Raw genomic sequence first — 24,373 nt, forward strand, 5'->3', positions numbered from 1 at the left:
TGAGATTTTTACGTAAAACAATCATGTAGAAATTGCAATGGGTTTTTCCCTACATTAATGACTTTCCTTTATTAATGATAGTTTCTTCTAATTTAAGTTGAAAGCTGGATAACTATAACAGTTATGCCTAATTTTTAAGTAAAATTTATAAATTATTTTTTTCAATTCTCAGAGTTACTATTACTATTCTAGCATAGCAAAGTACCCGGCATAGGATTTGGCAGCTGGAAATCTATAGGCAAGTTTCAGCACTAATATACATATGCTTTGACAGGCTAACACAGTCTTAAAGGAAAATTGAATTCTGATAGATGAGACATAACCTTTTCAGCTCAGTTGAGGGCCACCTCTACCTATCTCGTTATCCCAGATCTAATCCATTCATTCATGGATTGGCCTGACTCTGGTAGGTATTAGAGTTTGCTCATGATTTAACACATCTGCCAAAGTGACAAAACTTAATAAACTATAGGAAATTAGGCATGCTGCTAAAATGACTTGAGTAATTTGAAACTATATTATCGAGCATATCTGTAAGTAGGTGACAATTATGTTCCCTGATTACTGAATCACAAAGAACAAGTACAAGAGAAAATAAAATGATTGTGTGTTACTCTTGCCAGAACGCTCCATATGAAATTATCAATAATTTTCAGCCAAAAGAATTGTTGTAAGAAAAAAGGTTAATCTAACTGCACCCAAGTCAAAGACAGATGCTAAGCAACTCATTTCCAATGATATTTGCTAAAAGAGATAGAGTTGACACTGTATAGTTTAATTCATAGTCTTAATTACAGGATATAAAATGTTCTGTAAATGAGGCACAATGCATTTTGCCACTTTGTTAGTTATTTCAGTAAATAAAAACTTTAAAACACAGCAAATTTTTAGTTAAGACACAAGTTAACATTTCCTTGGAAAATGCATAATCTAAAGAATAATGCACTGATTTGTACATCCCATATTTCGAATCTTTTTAGTTCTTTGGATACCCTACATGATTCTAGACAAGTTCCTTTCAGCACTTTGAGTTTTTGTGGCTTATAAAATGAAGACTAATAGCTGCTTCAGAATAACTGACTATGGAGATTTAAAATACTGATTCGCAATGTACATTGAGCTTTTGGAAGCAAATGAAAAACAAAAATAAGCACATGTTTTATTGTTATTGCTACAAATTCTATTATTACTCGATGGTTTATATTTTTCTCAACAATAAATTTATGAAAGAGGTTATTTGGAAAAAATTGTATCCATGGCAAAACTCTATTCATTTATTAAGTTAGCCACCCTAAAGACACTCATTTTTCTTTAATTTGTACATGCCTTGAGTTCTGTTGAATTACTAAAGAGGACAACTGCTTCCTCTTTATGCTTGGGAATATCATTATAAATTCCACTCTACCTTTCAAAGTTAAAAAAAAAAAAAAGGAGGAGGGAGGAGAGAAAAAGCTTCCTTGAACTAGGGCATATTCTAATGGGATTACTTAGGCTATAAACACTCTCCAAAATGTTTTTCATTTTCATTTACTACATGAAATTACACAGCACATGACCCAATATATTCTGATTCTAAATAATTAGTGGAATGGAAGATGGTATTTTTCACAGAAAAAAGTAAGCAAAAGCTTTTAAATCTGATTTATCCAGACAAACAATCTGAATGCAGAAATTGGTGGCTATGTTCAAACACTGGAATGGCATCCATGATGTTCTTTCTGCAGCAGAGACCCTGTATCACCTCTGATCAACAGTGGCTGCAACTACTGAGGCTTGGGAGATTATATATTGGGGTAGTAAATGACCTTGCTTTTGAACTTTTCTCCTTTTTATTGGTTTATCATAAATGAAAGATAATTAACATTGCCTGTCATAAAAACCCTGAACAACCATGGCTAGAAAATTAGCATTATAAACTTTGAGGCATATATTACATTATAAAATTCTGAAAGTAGTGATATGCTGTAATTCAAACCCACAAAGTCTATCTTTAACAATCAGGAAGAGAGCCATTTGATTTCATTGTGGAAAGTCCTGGGTATTTCCTGCCATCATTTGATGTGTACATGTGAATAAATCATTAAAAGGAAAAGAGGAAGGGCAAATAATTTGGTAGTGATAGACAATATTAACCAGAGTAGCAAGTGCATCAAACTGAGTACAAATTTAAGTTCCATAATCATTTTGTTTCCTCATTCTTTTTCCTTTCATCTATATTCATGGACTAAGAATAGCCCTCAAAAATCATCTCATCAAAACCAGTGCGATAATACAATTGAGATAATTCTAAGAGTCAGTATTCAATAATGGCATCTATTAGGAAATAAATTCACTGTTTCATCATCTTGACTCATGAAGTGGCTTTCTGCATTCACTTCTAAGAATTCTCATTGTAACGCCATAAGGTAAGGACACCAGCCCACTGTTTCCCTTCCATTGTCATCCTTCCCCTATCTTTGTAATGGACTGAGTTTTGTACTATTCCCCAAAAATCCATAGGTGGAAGTCATTATGTCAGAATATAACCATAATTGGCAAAAATAAAAAGGTGATTAAAGATGGTAGACCCCTATATGACTGGCATCTTTATACAAAGACGAGAATCCAACACAAGAGAAAGAGACACCAAAATTAGCATGCACAGAAATATGGCCACTTGAACACACAGCAAAAAGACATCCATCTATAAGCCAAGCAGAGAGGCCTCAGAAAACAGCAAAGCTGCTGACACTTTGACTTCAGGCTTGTAGCATCAGAACTGTTATAAAGTCCATTTCTGTTGTGTGAAACACGTTGTCCGCAGTATTTCGTTACAGCAGCCCTAGCAAGCTAATATGAAACAACCAATTCTGGATGTTTGTATGTGTGTGCTTCTCACACTGATGACATTATTGGAGAAATGAGGTGTTTCATTTCAACCAACAGTCAACAAGATTAAGTAATTCTTTGAAAGGAGTCTTTGGGAATTATACCATCTGATGTCTAACAATGAAAGACAGTACAACTTAGAATGACCCTCTAGTGAGTTCCTTTTCAAGCAAATTATGATAAAGAAAACCCTCTTACTGTAGGGGGGGAATCATGACCAGTTTTTCAGCACTCTATCAAAAGATGTCTTTCTGACCAGTAAGAGACCAGAATCCTGTCTCACTCCCAGGTAACATTGATGGCACAGTGGTTAAGAAAGAACAAGGCTTCCCTGAAACTAAATAACCCCAGGAAAAGAATGACATTTCTTTGTTAGCAGTCTTGATTTTCTAGAAGGGAGGTATTGGGGTAGAAAGGGACTGATTCTGGTCAACATACAGCTGGAAAGCCTCAGAATCCAAGTAGGAACATAATTTGCTTTGGGGGAAAGGGTCAAACACGCAGTCCTTAAACTAAGAGAGTTCTAATCTTGGATCTCAAATATGGGACACCAATGCTGCTGGTGGGGAGACCCATTCTACCAAGTAGATGGGTTTCAAGGAGGTAAATATCCATAAAGTCTGGAGAAAAAAACCTTTGTTTCTTCTTAATATTATTTTTTATATAATTAACATTATATCTAGCCCCAAATATGCAGGGTCTAAATGGTAGCACTGTATGAAATTACAATTCTACTTATTGATGGGGTAATTTGGGACAAGTTATTGCATTTTAATGAACCTTAGTTTCATCATTATTCTTTTGATAATTATTTATTAACCTCATACTACGATCCAGCAAATTTATAAATACACAGGATAAGTAGAAAATGAAATAGGCAAGATTCTTTTCAGGAAGTGTACATGTGGGTATGGTAACTTCATCTGAAAATTCACATCTTGAAACAAGATCACTAGATGAGCCTCTGAGGATAGTTGTAAACAATGATAACTCATGACTAAAGGCTTTAACATTGTAGCCAGCATCAAGTAACTAATTAATAAAATCCTAATTTACCTTACCTGAGCAATACCTTCTTGTTTTCTGGGAAGGACTTTAAGTCACCACCAGTCATGAAAATATCACACTGAGAGAAGTAGCACAGATAAGAAGCTCTTGGACTTACAGGAAAAATGTTTGTGCCCTGCAAATATTCCAGTGTTGAAGCTAATCCCTGATGTCACAGGGAGGTGGGGCCTTTGGTAGGTAATTAGGTCATGAGGGTGGTGACTTCTTGAATGGAACCAGCTAGGAAGAAACAAAAAGGCTCATTTCCTTGCTTTCTACTCTCTGCCTGTGAGGATACAATGAGAGACCACCATCTGCAATGGAAAAGGTAAGCCTTCACTGGACCTGAGATCTGCAGGCTCCTCAGTTATGGACTTCCTGGCCTCGGGAACTATATAAAGAAATCCTCAAAGGATCTTCAGAGCCTGATTTCAAAATAATTGTCCTTAAGCCTAATTTATTACATTGCACTGCAGGTATTCTCAAAAAATCAAGTGCTGCCAACACCAAATTTCCCAAAAGAAAGAAAAAGAGATGAAGTTCTCAGTGCTGACACAAGTAGAGTCCTCACTTATCAAATAAATGGAAAAGAATGTTTAAAAATCATTGTTCAATGTTTTATTACACAATATATGATACTATTATAATTAATTAATAAGAATTATTTTTTAGAGTGCAGCAAATTTTACTAAAGTCATTATATATCATAACTATCAGATGATTATATTTGCCAGATTTAACATTTGCAGAAACATACTGATTATCAAGTATAAAAATCAAAGATACTCCTTTAAAATCTTTCATAATTTTAAGTATTAAATAGTGTCAATTTTTCACTACAATTGGGATCTTCCAGTGGGTAAGAGCCAATTCTATATATCTATCTTTATAATTCTCAAAATGGTAAAAGGAAAATGAGTTGTGATTTCAATATAAAGAATGTGCTACTTGAGGCTGAATTTATCAAATAAAGTGATTAGTGTCAGTTACCTTCCTTTGAGCTTCTTAATCTTTGAACAGTGCCTCTACTCACCATCTTCATTATTTTTTTAAGTATGTCACTCTGCCAAAGACTTTCTGAGAGAACATGAGCTCCAGAGTGCACCTCTTCTTCAGTTAAAAAAATCACCCAAATAAATTTTTATTTAAAATTTAAGTAAAGACAGCTTGGAAAGGACAATATTATTTTAAAATTAGCTTTATGCCAATGGTCCAAAATTTAGACTTCTTCTAAGACAAATATTTAGGAACTATCATTGTATTTAATAACTCTGTTTGACCAGCATATGAGCAAAACTTTTTTTTCCTTTTGTTAGAGATCAAAACATTTTCTATATTAACATTTTTGAAAAGTAATAGATATATTGACAAATTTCCTTAGATAATTAAATAATTCAAAGATATTTGTCTCTAGAATTTATCTTTGAATTTTAAGGGTAAAGATAGTGAAATCTAGCTGGTAAAATATTTTCCCAATAAAAGTACTAAATAACCACAAAAAATTACTACTACAAGTATATATCATTTCTTGCCTTAAATAAAACAAAGAAGCTAAAATGTAACAGAGATTATACATAGCATGACCCAACTCTCTCTCTTCCCCAAAGTCATAATAGGAATCTGAATGATCCTCACAATTCACATGATTTTATCCTGTTAATCAGGAAGTAAATATGCCCTCTATTCTTGTGACTAATGGACATGAAGGAGATGATGGTATCTGACAGAAGCATATGATACAAAGTGTGAAGGTGAATTAAAGGAATGATTTCAATCATTGCATCACAAAGCACTGTCCCATAACCAACCCTGAGCCCTACCTCCAACAGGTGAAATGAGCCATGGTACAGGAAATTCAACTGGTAAAAGAAAAGCAGGACATGATCCTTGTCACCTGTTCCATACCTTTCTAAATAAAAAGATATGCTCAAATGCTTACACCCTAACTCAGAGGAAAAGAAAGATGTCAAGAATAAAGAGATGGAGTCCAACATAATTTATTCCATGTAATATCAAGAAAGTAGATAAGCTACTACTAACCATAGCCCCATGAGAATGACTCTAGGGAAACAGAAAGCAAAAGAGAAAAAGAATCTGGAAGGGAATAAAAACAAATACCCCAAAAGAACATCTCACTAGGGAAAAACTTAGTGAAAACATATATCTATTTTTTTTTTAAATCAGAGAATTAAAAATGGAAAGAAAATAGAACTTGAGATAAAGAAACTGAAGATGAATCAAAATCATGCTGGAGATAACAAATAAATTATAAAAATTTCAAGGAACAGAATTTAGATTGCTAAATATAATAAATTCACTAATGTTGATGAAATTAAGTAAGCATAGTAAATTTAGGGAGGAAAAAACAAGAACACATCACTGACAACACACATTTGATGAGATTTCATATTGCACTCAAGGCAAGAATTTTTGCATTGTTAAGTTTTATAAATATTTACACACTCAGGTATAATTGACCAAATAAACAGCATATATTTGAATATAAAAATTCATAATTTTGACATATGCATGTATGCATTAACCCATAAGCACAATTAATCAATATACACTTTACAGACAAAGATTTCCCCATGTCTCTGCAGTCTTACTTTTCTATACCTCCTTATACTTTTTCATCCCAACAACCACAGATTTTGCTTTCTTTTAAATACTAAAGACTAGTTTGTATTTTCTATCTGCTGATACAAACGTAAATAACACATTATGAATTCATTTTGCTTGTCTTCATTCGCTTAACACAAAGTCATTTTGAAATCCATCACTGTTGTCTATATCAATATCTCATTCCTTATATTGCAGAGTGGTATCCGATTTAGGGCTACAGCACATTTTGTTTATATTTCCCTTGCTGATGGACATAAGGATTGTTTCCAGATTTATCTATTACAAATAAGACTGCTGTTAACACTTATGTAGAAGATTTAATGTGGACCCATGCTTTCATTTCTATTGGATAAATGATTAACAATAGAATGGTTAGATCATATGACAAGTATACACTTAAGTTTTTAAGAAACTATCAAAGTGAATGTCGCATTTGTATTCTCATAGTGCTAGAGAATTCCACTTTCTAAACATTCTTGCCAACATTTGCTAGGGGCAGTTTTTCTTAATTTTAGCCATACGAAGAGTAGTGTAGTTCTATCTCATTGTAGTTAATGAGATTTGCATTAATTTGCATTTCCCTGATGACTGATAATGCTGAAGTTTTTTTCATGGTGTGTGTTTTCCGACTTCTGTAGTAAATTATCCTCAAATATTTTCCTCATTTTTATTGTTTATAATAGGATAATTTATATGTTTTGGATAAAACCCTTAATGATAAATGGTTTGTAAATACTTTTTCCCAATATTTTTGTCTTATCTTTCCATTCTTTTAACAGCATCTCTCAAAGAGCATATTTTACAGTGAATGAAGTCTAGTTCTTAAGTTTATTTTCTTCGATGGATCATGCTTTTGATGTCTTATCAAAGAAGTTTTAGCTGGGCTCAGTGGCGCAGCCTGTAATCCCAGCAGCTCAGGAGGCTGAGGCAGGAGGATTTCAAGGTCAAAGCCAATATTAGCAAAAACAAGGCGTTAAGCAACTCAGTGAGACCCTGTCTCTAAATAAAATGCAAAATAAGACTGGGGATGTAGCTCAGTGGCCGAGTACCCCTGAATTCAGTCCCTGGTACCAAAAAAAAGAAGAAAAAAGGAGTTCTGAAGCTAGGGATGTAGCTCAATGGTAAAGCACTTGCCTAGCATGTGAAAGGATCTGGGTTTGATTTTCAACACCACAAAAAGAAAAAAAAAATTCAAAGACCCAATTTTTTGCCAGACCCATGTAAACAAAAATTTTTCTCCTGTTTTCTTCTGTAAGTTTTATAGCTTTAGGTTTTACATTTAGGTCTATCATCCATTTTAAGCTAATTTCAGTACAGAGTATTTAGATAGGTAATAGAAGTAATTTTTGCTTGCTTTTTTGTTGTTGTCTATTTGTATATTGAACATATAATTCTTCCAACAGCATTTGCTGAGAAGAGTATTATTTCTCCAGTGAATTACCTCTGAAACTGACAAATCGGTCATCCACCTATGTAATTGTATATTTCAACTTTAAATCATGTTCATTCCACTGACTGATTTGCCTATCACTTACCAACACCTATATTATATTTAATAATTGTGTATCAAGTCTTAAAATCCAGTAGTGTCAACCACTCATGATGTTTCTTTTTAATCTCTTCTGTCTGTTCTATGTCCTTTCCATTTTTATATAAATTTTGAATCTGTCATTTCCTGCAAAATAGCTTTCTGTGATTTTGATTGAGATTAAATTGAATCTATATCCTTTAACATCAATTGTGGTTTATCTGTTGATCTTTCATAGATATTCTTCATCATGGTGAGGAAATTCTTTTCCTAGCTTCTAAGAGTTTTATCAGCTGGAGATTGAGGTTGCATTAAATAAATTTCCTGTGCCCATTTTGGTGATCATATGCCTTTTGTTTTTGGTTTGCTGAGTTAATTATATTGATTGATTTTTTTAATATAAAACTAATTTTTGCTGGGTATAATGGTCCCCCGCCTATAATCACAGCAACTCAGGAGGTGAGGCACAAGGGTCACAAGGTAGAAGCCAGCTTCAACAACTTAGCAAGGTCCTAAGCAACTCAGCAAGACCCTTTTTCGAAATAAAAAATTGAGAAGGCTGAGGATGCAGTATAGTGATAAATCATCTCTGGGTTCAATTCCCAATACAGAAAAGAAAAAAAAAAAAAAAAAAAAAAAAAAAAACCTAGTTTTCAATTCTTGAGATGAACCTCTATGTTTAGGTTGACTTAAGCTTTTATATACCATTGCATCAAGTTGCTAAATTTTTCTTAAGAATTATTGAATCTATGCTCATGAAAGATGTAGTTTCCAGTTCTTGTAATCTTTTTTTCTGATTTTGAAGTGAGGTAAATCTGACTCCATAGAATGTGTTAATAAACACTACTTATCATAAATTTTCAGGAAACATTTGTTTACATATTATTTCTTCCTCTATTGGTTAGAAGAATTGAACCACAAAGAGATCTGGGGCTTACAGTTTCCTTTGTGGAAATGTTTGCAACTACAAATTCAATTTCAAAGATGATAGCATTCTTCAGTTTATGTATTAATTTAGAGAAAATCTGCTCTATTTAATGGACATTGGGAAATTGTGTCTTTCAAGAAATTTTCCCACTTCATCTAAGTTTTTAAGTTTATTACCGTGAAGTAGTTCAGAATGTTCTTTTACTATCCTTTTAATACCTCACAAAATTTGTATTGATGTCACTTCTCTTCTTTGTGATATTGGCAATTTGTGGGTCCTTTTTATTTCCCTGTTTGGTCTGACTAGAAGTTTATCAATTTTATTGATGGTTTTATAGAACTATTTTTGGTTACATTGATTTTTCTGTATTGTTTTTATTTTTCCTATTTCATTGATTTCTATCCTTATTCTTATTTCCCTGATTAATTTGAGTTCACTAGTTAGAAAAAAAAACATGAAAAAGAATTAATAATACCAGATAAAATGAACTGCGAAAATACTTAACACAGTATATACCAATTAATTATCATTTTTAATATTTGAGTGTGAACACTGATTTGAGAACTTTTTCTTTTCTATTATAGGCTTTTAGTGGTTGTAACTTCCTTCTGACTATTACATTAGTGCCATGCCATAAATTTTGATGTGTTTGCATTTTCATTCACTTCAAAACAATTTTCTTTCTTCTTTGAAATACCTAATAGGTTAAACTTTCTTATTTAGTTTTCAATATATCTGAGTTTCCAGAATTTTGTTATTGATTCATAATTTAATGCTCTATGGTCAAGATACATGTTTGTATGATTAAACTTCTTTTAAATTAATGACACTCAATTTATGATCCAACATATATCTCTTTTGGTAATGCTATTCATTTAAAAGGAACGTGCAAGATTATGTAAATACACAGATAAAATTACAGACAAAACAATTATATAAAACTTGATTCTCAAATATCAAAGTAAATCTGTTAAAACTGTAAGCATAGAATTAATATACATAAAATATATTAAACAATCAATCAGATAAAAGATGTACAAAGACATAATTGAAATTTAGCTTATTCCATATAATTCAAAATAACTTTCTTTATCAAAAAAGACACTTTCAAAGGAATTAATAATATGAGATAAAATAACCTATGAAAATACTTTAATACCGTACATACCACTTAATTGTCACATTTAATATTTGTTAAAAATATGAATGTAGAAAAATGTTATAGTCAGTCATATCACAAATACTGTTATAATAATTTTATCTCTGTTAACTTTTATATTGAGGATATGTGTACATAGATGAAATCATAATGATTATTTTCAGATAACTAATGATAAGAAGTTACATATTGCATAATGTTTGTAAAATGAAAAAAGAGTCTATAGTCTGTATGTTTAGACTTATTATAAAAATACAAATAATAGTACAATTTGCATGGTAAATTGCAAAAGATGTTTTGTTTCACTGATAATCTCAACACATTGTCTCAAATAAATTTTCATTTCTTTCTCCTCTCTTTTTTAGTTATATTTGCCTTGTTTAAGTGGTATCTTTTTAAATGACAGGAAATAAAAATTAGTAATAGAATAATAATTTGCAAAATTAAAGTGGAGCAGCACGTGCCCTGGTGAGGACTGAAACAAATTGTTTTAGGTAACGTTATTATTTATAGTTATTTTCAACATTGGAAAGATTCAGATCTCAAAATCTGTACTAATGGGAAAATTTTTGTTTATTAATTATTTTTCCCTATAAACAGAGATTGAGATTTTATTCAAAGAGGAGACTTACAGCTCCTGGAGATTGCATATTGAGGAATAAAAGTTACCATTAAGTAACATTTCTTGAATGCAAAAGGATTCTTGAGAACAGAATAAGAGTTACCATGGGTACAATATTCACAGAAGAGTATGATAGCTCTCTGGAGATTGCATACAGGAAAATAAACATTGTTATTAAGCAACATTTTGTTGAATGTTTAAGAATTTTTGAGAACAGAATAAGAATTACCATGAGTACAATATTTGATATACATTCTAACATACTTTAAAAGGGAACCTAATAATCACAGAAATGCCTTTAAATGTTATTTAGGACCTCTGGCTTCAATCCTGACATGTGAAAGACTCATAATTGTCACTCCCATCCTTGTGAGAATCAAACTAAACAAACTGGAATCTTTCATTTCACTCATGCCCATTGGAAAGAAAGGTGGCAAGGGAAACTGACACCCCAAAATGTGGAGGGTCATGTAAATAGAGTGAATCGCAGTAGAGCTCAGTTTACACAGAACAAAAACAGATGGAGCCACAAACTGATAATAACACTTAACTGGTAGTTTTGACAAATTACTAGAGAGTGAGGAACTCCTTGGGGTTACAATTCACAGTCGTATAGGTTTGAATCCCAAGAACCCTAACAGGTTTGCACAGTGATAAGCAGAGAAAATCTTTCCGTGTTTTCTTGATGGGGGAGATAAAGTAACCACTTGGGAATAGGCTTAGGGTCTTTTATAGCGTACCCAAGCCTACTTTCAAGGGGAACACACATTGTTAGAATCCCCCTACACCTACAGGATGAGCCCATCCTATGGAGAGTAGGCACAAAATCAAGAAGCACTTGAGAACATCATAGACCACAGGCACGGATTCATTGAAAGATTAAGATTTAATACAATTTTAAATTTAATTATATAATTAGAATTTCTTCCTCTCCACCATACCATACCATTACATCAATAGGTCTCCAAGAAATCATCATGGATTACAATTGAAATGGAAGCAAAAGACACACGTTCTAAAGAGGAGTACAAAGGCAAACTTTGAAATCAAGAAATGAGACAAAAATAAGAACACCAGACAGTGGTGGGTGTAGCTCAGTGAGAGAGTGCTTGCCTAGCATAAAGTCCTGGGTTCAATTTATAGCACCACAAAGCAAAACAAATAATAACAACATTTTTTTTTAATAAGGACATAGAGCTATACAGAAAACTAAGCATGTCAGACTCCTAGTCATCTTAATATAAAATGCCCCACTAAAAGCCTAATGATCCCTGTTCTTATCACCCTACGGACCATGACTAAGAATTTTCCAAAATTCATGACACAGAAAAACTACTGATCCAGAAAGTTCAGAGAGTACCATAAGGGATAAACACTTAAAAAAAAAAAATCTAAACCTAGGTACATCATATTCAAACAAACAAGGACAAAGAGAAAATCCTGAAAGAAGTCAGATGGAATAAAAACACTTTGCAATGGGTAGAATAAAGCAAAAAATAAGAACATGTTCAATGATTATAGGATGTGGATAAGTGAAACAAGAGAAATGTTTTATAACCCAAGAAGTGAAAATTGGTAAATACTTTGTTATAAAATAACTATGTGCAAGGCAGTGCAGCAATTGAAATAGACTTTGATTACTTGTAACTTTCTTTTTTGATTCTAGGGAAATCACTATAAAATTTTAAGTAGAAGCATAATTGATATGCTAAGACAAGAAAATAAATAGAATTATATAAAATAATCAAGTAACACAACAGGGGAAGAAGAAAAATGAATCAGAGAATTAATATAGCATAGAACATGACAACAAACCATGTAACTACTAATTCAACCATATCAATGGTTGTTTCAAATAAAATAGTCTAAATGCACCAATTTTTATAAAGAGATCATCAAAATGGACAAAATATAAAAGACCCAACAATATGTTGTTTATCTATTTTAATGAATAAGGAACCCATTTTAAATATGAACCCAAATACATTAAAGGAAAGGAGAAAGATACACCATGCTAATAGTAACAAAAAGAAAATTGGAATAGCAATATTAGTGATAGTCAATGAAAGAACCCCAAAAAAAAGGAAAATAGTCAGTGATAAAGACAAATATGCAAAATGATAGCGTGAATATCTGAAGAAGACAAAATAATCTTTAACACTACACACCTAACCACAGAACATCAAAACAAGTGAGGCAAAAACTAGTAGATAAATGCATGATGAAGTTGGAGACTTCAACAACCCCCTTTCAGTGATTGACAGATTGAGAATTTTTCCTTCAGATACACTTTGTAAGCAGGCAAAATTAGCAGTCTCTGAGGTATCCAGAGTTACTAACCAATATATCGAAAATGTCCAGTTTTCAACAAGTAATTATGAGTATGCAAAGAAACAAAAAAGTGTGATCCATAAATGAAGAAAAAATAAGAAAATGTAAACTGCTTTTGAGGAAGTGAATTTAGCAAAGACTTCTAAGCAACTATGTTGAGAGATATAAGGGAAACTATGTTTAAAGAATGAAAAGAACATATTGTAATAATGTTTCATCAAATGCACAATAGCAATAAAAATGAAATTACTTATTTGCTGATGACATGATTCTATATTTAGAGGATCCAAAAAACTCCACCAGAAAACTTCTAGACTTCATAAATGAATTCAGCAAAATAGCAGGATATAAAATCAGCACGCATAAATCTAAAGCATTTTTATTTATAAGCGATGAAACTTCTGAAAGGGAAATGAGGAAAACAACTCCATTCACAAAAGACTCAAAAAAAAAAAAAAGTAAAATACTTGGGAATCAATCTAACCAAAGAGGTGAAAAATCTCTACAACAAAACTACAGAACATTAAAGAAAGAAATTGAAGAAGACCTTAGAAGATGGAAAGATCTCCCATGTTCTTGGATAGAAGGAATTAATGTTATCAAAATGGACATATTTCCAAAGATGCTATACAGATTTAATGCAATTCCAATTAAAATCCCAATGACATTTCTCATAGAAATAGAGAAAGCAATCATGAAATTCATCTGGAAGATCAAAAGACCCAGATAGCCAAAGCAATCCTGGGCAGGAAGAGTGATGCAGGAGGTATCACAATACCAGAACTTAAACTCTACTATAGGGCAATAGTAATGAAAACGGCATGGTATTGGCACCAAAATAGCCAGGTAGAACAATGATACAGAATAGAAGACACAGAGATATACCCACATAAGTACAGTTATCTCATACTAGACAAAGGTGCCAAAAACTTACAATGGAGAAAAGATAGCCTCTTCAACAAATGGTGCTGGCAAAACTGGAAATCCATATGCAGTACAAAATTCAACTCAAAATGGATCAAGGATCTAGGAACTAGGCTTGAGACCCTTCACCAGATAGAAGAAAAGTAGGCCTGAATCTCCATCACATTGACTTAGGACCAGACTTCCTTAACAAGATCCTCATAGCGCAAGAAATAAAAGCAAGAATCAAAAATTGGAATGGATTCAAACTAAAAAGCTTTTTCTCAGCAAAGGAAACAATCTATAATGTGAAAAGAAAGCCTACAGAGTGGGAGAAAATCTTTTCCATATACACTTCAGACAGAGCACACTAATCTGCAGAGTTTATAAAGAATTTTAAAAACTTTACACCAAAAATACAAAGAACCCAATCAATAAATGGGCTAAGGAACTGGGCAAACACTTTCCAGAAGAACATATACAGGTGATGATCAACAAATATATGAAAAAGTGCTCCTCATTCCTAGTAATTAGAGAAATGCAAATTAAAACCACCCTAAGATTTCATCTAACTCCAATTAGAATGGCTATTACCAAGAACACAAGCAATAATAAGTGTTGGCTTGGATGTGGGGGAAAAGGCACATTCATACATTGCTGGTGGAGTTGCAAATTGGTGCAGCCACTCTGGAAAGCAGTATGGAGATTCCTCAGAAAACTTGGAATGGACCCACCATTTGACCCAGCTCTCCTACTCCTCAGTTTATACCCAAAGGACCTAAAATCAGCATACTATAGAATGCTGCCACATCAATGTTCATAGCAGCTCAATTCACGATAGCTAGATTGTGGAAACAACCAAGATGCCCTTCAATTGATGAATGGATAAAGAAACTGTGGTATATATACACAATGAAATATTACTCAGCCATAAAGAAGAATAAAATTATGGCATTTGCTGGTAAATGGATGAAGTTGGAAAATATCATGCTAAGTGAAAAAGGCCAAGCCCAAAACAACAAAGGCTGAATATTTTCTCTGATAAGTGTATGACGATATATAACGAGGAGGGTGGCAGTAGGGGAAGAGAAGAATCAAAGAACTTTGGATGGTGTAGAGGAAAATGGGGTGGGAGGGGGTGGGGGACGGAAAGATGATAGAATGAAACAGTATTACCCTATGTATATATATGAATACATGAATGATGTGAATCTACATTGTGTACAACCATAGAAATGAAAAGCTGTACCCCATTTGTGTACAATGAATCAAAATGCAGTCTGTAAAAAAAATTTAATAAAAAATAAATAAATAAAATGAAATTACTTTTAAAATAACCTTAGATGAAAATGAAGTAGAATTGAGTTGACAGGCAAAAAGAACTGTCTATCTTGCAGATAAAGATAGATCAATAAAGATAATGCAATCAGAAAATAGAAAAAAGAATAATTAAAATGTTAACAGAGATTTAGAAAAATGGGGGACACCATTAAGTGAATCAAAACACAAACTATGGGAATACCAGAATGAGAGAATAAAGAGGAAGAAACAGAAAAAAATATTTAAGAAAGTTGTGACTGAAAACTATAATTTGATTAAACCATTAATCTGTGGACTAATTTCAAGAAAAAGAAAAGTCAACCCACAGAGTAAGAGGAAATGTTGCAAACATATCCAATAAGGGATTTGTATTCAAATTTAAAAAAATATTTCTTGTAATTCAATAATAAAAATAACTAATCCAACTAATATATAGAAAAAATGTTTTTTTCTCCAGAAGAGATATACACATATCTAATAAGTACATGGAATGAGTTAAATATCATTATTCATTATAGACACAAAATTGAAGGCACAATAAGATGCAATCATACCCACTATGATGACTAAAATAAAATAGATAATGAAAATCCTGGTGAAGATCTAGAAAAATCGAAGCCCAAATTAGAACTCACATACATTATTGGCAAAAATATAAAATGGCGAAGTCAATTTGGAAAATAGTCTAAATAGATACAACAAACTGCCTAGCAACTCCACTTCTAGGCATATGCTCTGGAGAATGAAAATACATATTCATCCAAAAACTTGTACGTTAAGGTTCACAACAGTCTTATTCGTAGTAATCAAAAGCAGAAGCTCTGGGCACGGTGGTGCATGCTTGTAACCTCAGCAACTCAGGAAGCTGAGGCAGGAGGATCCAGAGTTCAAAGCCAGCCTCAGCAACTTAGGGAGGCACTTATCAACTCAGTGAGACCTTGTCTTTGAATAAAATACTAAAAAGGGCTGGAGATGTGGCTCAGTGGTTAAGCATCCCTAGGTTCAATCCTCAGTACCAAAAAAAAAAAAAAAAGTAGAAGCAACCCAAGCATCCAAAGACCGGTGAATGGATACATAAAATATATTACATAATTATGATGGAATATTATTCAGCAATAAAAAGGAAAGAAGTACTGATACACACTACAACATAGTTGATTCTTGAAGGCATTACGGAGTTCAAGAAGTTTTATAGACTATGTTACATTATTTCATTCGCACCAAATATTCAGAATAGGTCAACTATAGATGCAGTTAGTACATTTGTGGATGCCTAAGACTGAGGGTATGGGTAGGAATGGGGAGCAAATTCTAACATATATGGGTTTTTCTTTGTAAAATAATGAAAAGATTCTGAAATTCAGTTGTGATAGTTGCAAACCTCTGAATATACTTAAAATTATTGACTCATTTTAAATATATGAATGGTATGATGTATGGATTATGTATTAACAAAGCTGCTAAAATAATTTTAAAAATAAGAATGCAAAATAATCATAATACCAATGAGTAGATAGATAGATGAACCCGATAGAAGTCAGATGCTTCTTAGGTGCAGCTCAGATAGCTCCAACCTTCTCAGGTACTAGTGTGCTGGGATTAAAAACTGGGATGACAGAGTAGAAATGCAACCTGATGCCCTTCCTCTAGAACAATCTTTCTTTGCTCATTTGCCTTACTTCTAGATTTTTCTGAACTAGCCTGATTCATGCTCTTTTTTCTGAGCATTTCTTCCTCAAGATAACAGGATTACACCTCACATTAAATTCAGTCCTCTTCCCATTAACCCAGTAGCTATTAGTGTGTCCTGTCATCATTACCGTCTTTGCCCTCTATCACTCAGAAATGCATTGCTGGAAGTAGAGTTTTATTTGAAAGCATCTTTCTTGATTATTCTAGTTGGCATTTTTCTTTAAGCATAACTTAAAATGATGCTAAGAAAATATCTCAGGAAATTTTATTCAATCTTGGTATGGTATAGTTTTGTCAAAGATAAATATCCTCTTCCTCAATTTGAGATCCTTGAATTTGCTTGGGGCTATCCACCACATTCAGATTATCTTCTGAATTATCAAGGAACAGGAACAGGTATGTGTGGGGGTGTCTGCCACGTCCTGCGTGCATGAGAAACGGGTTAACTGCCAGAGGACAATGTTGGCTATAAATCAATCAGTTACCCATAAACTTATCTAATCAATAAACATACAAGAGCCAGTACTCTTTTTAAATGAGAGGAGTGTGATGGATCGGGCCATACCAGATCTGGCCTCTAACAACATGGTGTAGCCCACTGCTCCTTTATTTATAGTTATACAGATAAAGGGACCTGGACCAGGAGGAGCTTCTTCTATGATGAACAGGATGGGGTAGAGTTAGGGAAGCCATTTGCTTAGGGAAACTATCATAGAACCAGAAGGTGACTCCCACATAGCACCCACATACTCCCCAGCAATCTGGGACAATCCTTCGTGGTAGCCAGTTCCTAGAAGTTAGGCCTCTGTGTCCCATGACTCAACCTCGTCTGATTCTGCTAGATAAGGATGGCTCCCCACAGGTATGCTTTCTGAAATTGTTTTTATAATACTTCAGTGTATAATGAGGAGGTTTAACTGAGTATCCCCATTCATATTTATTTAATACTTAATATATAATGAACAAAAAATATTTAAAGGTTAAGTTTAGTTATCTTATTGATGTTCCATTGATGGTCAGTTAAAACAAGAACACAAGGTTAAATTTTCCAATATATTAATAGATAAAATGAAAACTAAAAGGCTCTCTCAAAAAATCAAATATCTGAAACAACCTGAGCTGCCCCCATGCTGGTCCCAGGCACTACCACATTCCACATTCCATTCACGTCGCCAGCTGAGCCACTGCCATGATTAACCGAAGCTGTACGACCAACCTGAGTTACAGCCCTAAGCCATAATTTGCTCAAGCTTCAGACACTACTGGGCCTGGGACTGTGTTTCATGACCACTAGGCACTCAAGCCAGTGCCAGGCTCAAGGTCATGCCATCACTGCTGAAGACACAACAATAGGTTCACAATTCTGTGGCCACCAGCTCCATTGTGATACCCGCCCCCACACAGTGCTATGTATAACACCCACCTGGGTCACTATAGTAACCCCTACATCATGGCCCCTGGTCCTGAAGGGCTCTTCAACACTATCAGCACACATATTGTCCCTAAATCCGTTGAATACACAGGAAGAAGCTATAGGGAGATAATATTGTGGTTACCAAAGGGAACTAAGGTCAACATAGCTTATGTAACTGACACCCCCAAATATATTTTCAAGAGAGAACTGATCACTACCAAAACTACCTTATGAAGGTGGTAGAGAAAACTGATCCACAAGATGTGCAAATTTCAATGTAAGAATATAAGAAGTTGAAAAAAAAAAAGGTAGCATGATGCCTCCAAAGAAACTTAAGAAGTCTTCAGAAAGAGACCTTAAAGAAAAGGATATTGCTGCATTCCTGAAAAACAACTCAAAATAATAATTCTAAGGAAACTGAATTAAATTCAGGGATACACAGACATATAATTCAATGAAATTCAGAAAACAATTGATGATATTCTTGAGAAATTCACCAAAGAGTTGGTGATTTGAAAAAGAAATCAATCACAAATCTTAGAAATGCAGAATATGACAAGTGAAATAAAAATACAATTGAAAACTTCAACAGCAGACTAGATCAAGCAGAAGAATGTCTAAACTTGAATACATGTCTTTTAAAATATGCCTGTCAGATAAAAGATTAAAAAAAGAAGAAAGAATGAAAAAAATCTCTGAGACATGTGAAACTATATTTAATGAACAAATATTCTCATTTTAGAGTGACTTGAAGGGGAACAAAAGGGAAAAGGCATAGAAAACCTACTTAATGAAATAATAGCTGAAAAATTCTCTAATCCTGAGAAAGATATGGACACCCAGGTACAGGAGGCCCATAGTTCTCCTAATAGACATGACAAGAAAAAATCTTCACAGCACATTATAGTCCAATAGTCAAAAGTACAAGACAAAGAGAGAATTTTTTAAATTACAAAAAAGAAATTGCCAGGTCACATTTAAGATAACTCCCATTTCTTAAAAGAAGGCATTCAGGCTAGGTGAGAATGGAATGATATATTCTACATCCTGAAATAAAATAGCATGCAACCAAGAATACTATTCCCAGTAAGATTGTCCTTCAGAAATAAAGAAGAAATGAAGGCCTTCCAAAACAAACTAAAATGTGGGAAATTCATCAGTATCAACTCAGTTTTAAAAAGATGCTTAAGGATGTCTTATAACCAGAAGTAAAAGAAAGATAACCAACATCAAAAAATGTCAAAGTAGAGGCTTACCATTTGTGTAATCATACATTTACATAGGGTAATAGTGTTTGATTCATTCTGTTATTTTTCCTTACAAACAGAGAAACAAGATGTATTCCATTTGTTTACAATAAAAATAAATTAAAAAGAAATGTCAAAGTATAAAAACTACTAGAAGAGCCTATACACACAAGAAATACAAAAGAATCAAACTTTATCAATATAGTAAGCCAGCAAACCACAAAGAGAATAAACATTAACAATAAGAACAAGATATATCAGAACAACCAAAAGAAAATCAACAAAATGACAGTAGTAAGTCTTTACCTATAAATAATAACTTTTAATATAAATAAACTAAATTGCCTCAATTAAACTTTACTGACCATCTGAAAGGGTAAACAAAAATAATAGTAAGACCCAACAATATGCTGTCTATCAGAAGCTTAGTTCACCAATAAGGTTACATGCAGACTAAAAATAAAGGATGGAAAAGATATTCCACACATATAGGAACTGAAAGCAAGTAGAAGTAGCTACACTTGTATCTGACAAAATATACTTTAAAACAAAAACTGTAAGAAGAGACAAGTGTCACTAAAAAAGTGATCATGGGATCAATTCAACCAGAAGATCTAACAGTTGAAAATGTATATGGATCTAATGTTAAAGCACTAATTTTACAAAACACAGTTGTTAACTAAAGGGAGAAATAAATTCTATTATAATAATGGTATGGAACTTCAGTACTCCACTTTCATCAACTGACAGCTCATCCAGTCTCATTCCCCCCCCAAAAAAAACCCCTAAGAGCAGAAATAAAAACAAAAAATAAATAACAGCAACAACAAAGAAATATCATTTCTAAACTACAGTACAGATTGAATGGACCCAACTGACATTTACAGAAAATTTCATTCAGCAGCTGCAGAATGTACACTCTTCTTATCAGCATGTAGAACTTCATCTAGAATAGACAATGTATTAGGCCACAAATCAAGTATTAAGAAATTCACAAAAAAAAAGGAAAAGAAATCATATCTTGTATCTTTTCTGATCATAACAGAATAAAACAAAAAAATCAAGAACAAAAGACATTGAAGGTCACACCCATATGTGAAGACCAAACACACATTTAAACAATGGATCATTAAATAAATAAAAAGACGAAATTAAATATTTTTCAAGATAAATGAAAACAAGAATATAACATACCCAAACTTATGCAATACAACAAAAGAAGCACTTTAAAAAGGGAAGTTTAAAGTAGTTAAGTGTCTACATGAATGAAATACAAAGATTTCAAATAACCAACCTCACAATACATCACAAGGTCTTAGACTAGCAAGAACCAACCAAGCTCAAAGTTGGAGGAGGGAAGAAAAAACTTTTGTAAAAAATCAGAGCAGATGAATTAAATAGAGTCTAAATAACTTAATACAAAAATTAATGAAAAGTTTGTTTTTAAAAAATATGAACAAAATTGATATATCTTTAGCTATACTGAACAAGAAAAGCAGAAGATTCAAATAAAATCAGCTATGAAAAAGGAGATATTACAACTGATACTACAGAAATACAAAGAATTATTAGGAACTATTATAAACAAACATCCATTAACATATTGAAAAACCTAGAACAAATGGATTAATCTCTGGACACATACGAAAATTGAACCATGAAGGCATAAAAGACCTGAAGAAACAAATAACAAGTAGTGAGATTAAACCTGTAATAAAAAGCATCCCCTACGGAAAAGTCCAGGACCAGCTGGACCAGGTTTCGCTGCTAAAAATTTATCAAATCGTTGAAGAAAAATAAATACCAGTTCTTTGCAAACTTCCCCAAAAGAATTCAGTGACAGAGAAAAATTTCATACTCATCCTATAAGGCCAACATTATCCTGATGCCAAAACCAGACAGACACACACAAAATCACAAAACGAAACTACAGCCAATATTCCTGAAGAGCATAGATAAAAATATTTACAACAAAATTATAGCAAACTAAATGCAACTGCACATCAAAAAAATCATTCACCATAATCAAGTTGGAATTATCCCAAGGATGGAAGAATGGTTCAGCATCCACAATCAATAAACTTAAAACAACATACCAATATAATGAATCATGAAAATCATATGATAATCTTAATAGATACCAAAAAATCATTCAATAAAATTCAACAACCTTTCAAAATAAAAACCCTGAATAAATTAAACAAAGAAGGATCATACCTCAAGACAATAAAGGCTATACATGACAAACTGACCACCAATATCATACTAAGTGGGGAAATACTGAAAATATTTCCTCTAAGACCTGGAATAAGATCAAAATTTCCATACTCACTATCCATATTCAATGTAGTACAGCAAGTATAACTAGTGCAGTTAGGCTAGAAAAATAAAAGGCATACAGATAGGGAGAAAATCAAATTAAATCTATTTGCTGATGATATGATTCTATATATAGAAAAACTTAAAGACTCCACCAAAAAACTGATAACATAAATTCAGTAAAGTTGCATAATACAAAATCAACATATGAAAATCAATACTACTTTTTACACCAATAATGAACTTAGAAAGAAATCATGAAATCAATTTATTTATAGTAACTACAATAAAATACATAGAAATATGTCTACCAACTAAGTGGCATATCTTGACAAGGAAAGTTAAAAAACACTGATTAAATAAATGTAAAAAGACAGAACAAAATGAAAAGAACTTCTATATTCATAGATTGGAAGAATTAATATCATTAAAATATCCATACTACCCTAGGGATTTATAGATTTAATGCAATATCCATCAAAATATCAATGACATTGTTCACATAACTGGAAAATTTAAAATTAATATGGAAACCCAAAGACCCTAAATATCCAAAACAATCTTGAATTTAGTTAACAAAGCTAGAGGCAGCACAATACTTGATTCCTAGATGCACAGCATAGTCACCTAAACAGCACGATACTGACATAAAAGCAAATGCAAAGACCAGTGAAACAGAACAGAGGTTCCAGAAATGAAGTTATGCATCTATAGCCATTATTTTTTCCTCAACAAAGCACCAAAACACATATTGGAGAAAAGAAAGGCCAGTCTCTTTAATAAATGGTTCCAGGAAAATTGAATATTCATGTGTAGAGTGTCAAAATGTGTCTTCATTTCTCACCAATTACAAAGATCAACTCACCATGGGTTAAAGACCTAATGTAAACATGAAACTCTGAAGTTACCAGAAGAGAACATAGTGAAAACCCTTGAAGACCTCAGTATAGGGCACAATTTGGGGATATGATCACAAAAGCATCGGAAACAGAGATAAATGGGATTATACCAAACTCAAAGGCTTTTCAACATAATGAAAAGACAACCCACAAAATCAGAGAAAATGCTCTCTAAGTATTCATCAAAGTATCACTATCCAAAATATGTTGGAAATCAAAAACTTAACACAATAGTGAGTTTAAAAACGAGTGAATGATCTAATTGAATACTTATCAAAAGAAATATAAATGTCCAAAAAATATATGGAAATTATTCAATCATCAACCATCAAGGAAATGCAAATCAAAACTACAATGAAGTGCTCGCTTCAGCAGCACATATACAAAATTGGAATGATACAGAGAAGATTAGCATGGCCCCTGCGCAAGGATGACATGCAAATTTGTGAAGCATTCCATATTTTTATCAAACAACATTACCCTATGTAAATTTATGATTACACAAATGGTATGCCTTTACTCCATGTACAAACAGAGAAACAACATTTATCTCATTTGTTTACAATAAAAAAAAACTTCAATGAAATACCATCTCATTCCAATAATAAAGGTTATTGTCAATAATACTAATTTTTTTAAATAACAAATTGATGAAGATGTTTTGAAAAAGCAACTCTTAGACATTGTTAATGGGAGTGGAAATTCATATAGTCATTATTGAAAATATTATGAAGTTTCATCAAAAAATTAAAAATAATCTATATATATGGATATACACACACACACACACACACACACACACACACACACAAAGGACATGAAATCAGCTTACCAAGGAGATACCTGCGCTTCCATGTTTATTGCAGTACTATTCACAATAGCTAAGATACGTGTCAAACAAGGGATTAATGGAGCAAGAAAATGTGAAATAAATACACAATGTAATATTATTCAGCTATAAAGAAGAATGGAACCCTATTGTTTGCAGCAGAGTGGATCTAATGGAAGAAATTACATTAAGTGAAATAAGTCAGACACAGAAAAACAAGTACCACTTGTTCTTTCTCATAGGTAGAGGCTAAAAATTAGTCACCTTGAATGTAGGACAGTTATTAGTAGAGGTTAGGAAGGGGAAGGGATGTTGGATAATGGGTACCAATACCTCTTGATTAACATGAAGAATAAGCCTGGTTTTTCACAGCACAGAGGGGATGACTATAGTTTACCATAGCCTATTATATATTTTATGAGTAGAAGAGAGTTCAAAGGCTCCAAACATAAAGAAATGATAATCATAGGGAAATAGTACCCTGATTTTATCAGTGCACACTCTATGCCTGTGTTAAAGCATTACACTGAACTCATTAATGCTAATATTAATATTTATATGTAAATATACATATTTTAAGTATGTTTACATGTACACATATACATATTAATATATATGTCCATGGTTTGGTCTAAGGAGAAA

General features: G+C 32.8%; 1 non-coding gene across 1 annotated transcript; it reads left to right on the forward strand.

Moving 5' to 3' along the window:
• Positions 1-23,261: 23,261 nt before the first annotated feature.
• On the forward strand, positions 23,262-23,367 carry LOC124989859 (U6 spliceosomal RNA). The gene has a single exon (XR_007109669.1). It is a non-coding gene; the product is annotated as a U6 spliceosomal RNA (small nuclear RNA).
• The last annotated feature ends 1,006 nt before the right edge of the window (positions 23,368-24,373 follow it).

This window comes from Sciurus carolinensis, chromosome 7, assembly GCF_902686445.1.
Source record: "Sciurus carolinensis chromosome 7, mSciCar1.2, whole genome shotgun sequence".
In the NCBI taxonomy this organism is placed as follows: Eukaryota; Metazoa; Chordata; class Mammalia; order Rodentia; family Sciuridae; genus Sciurus; species Sciurus carolinensis.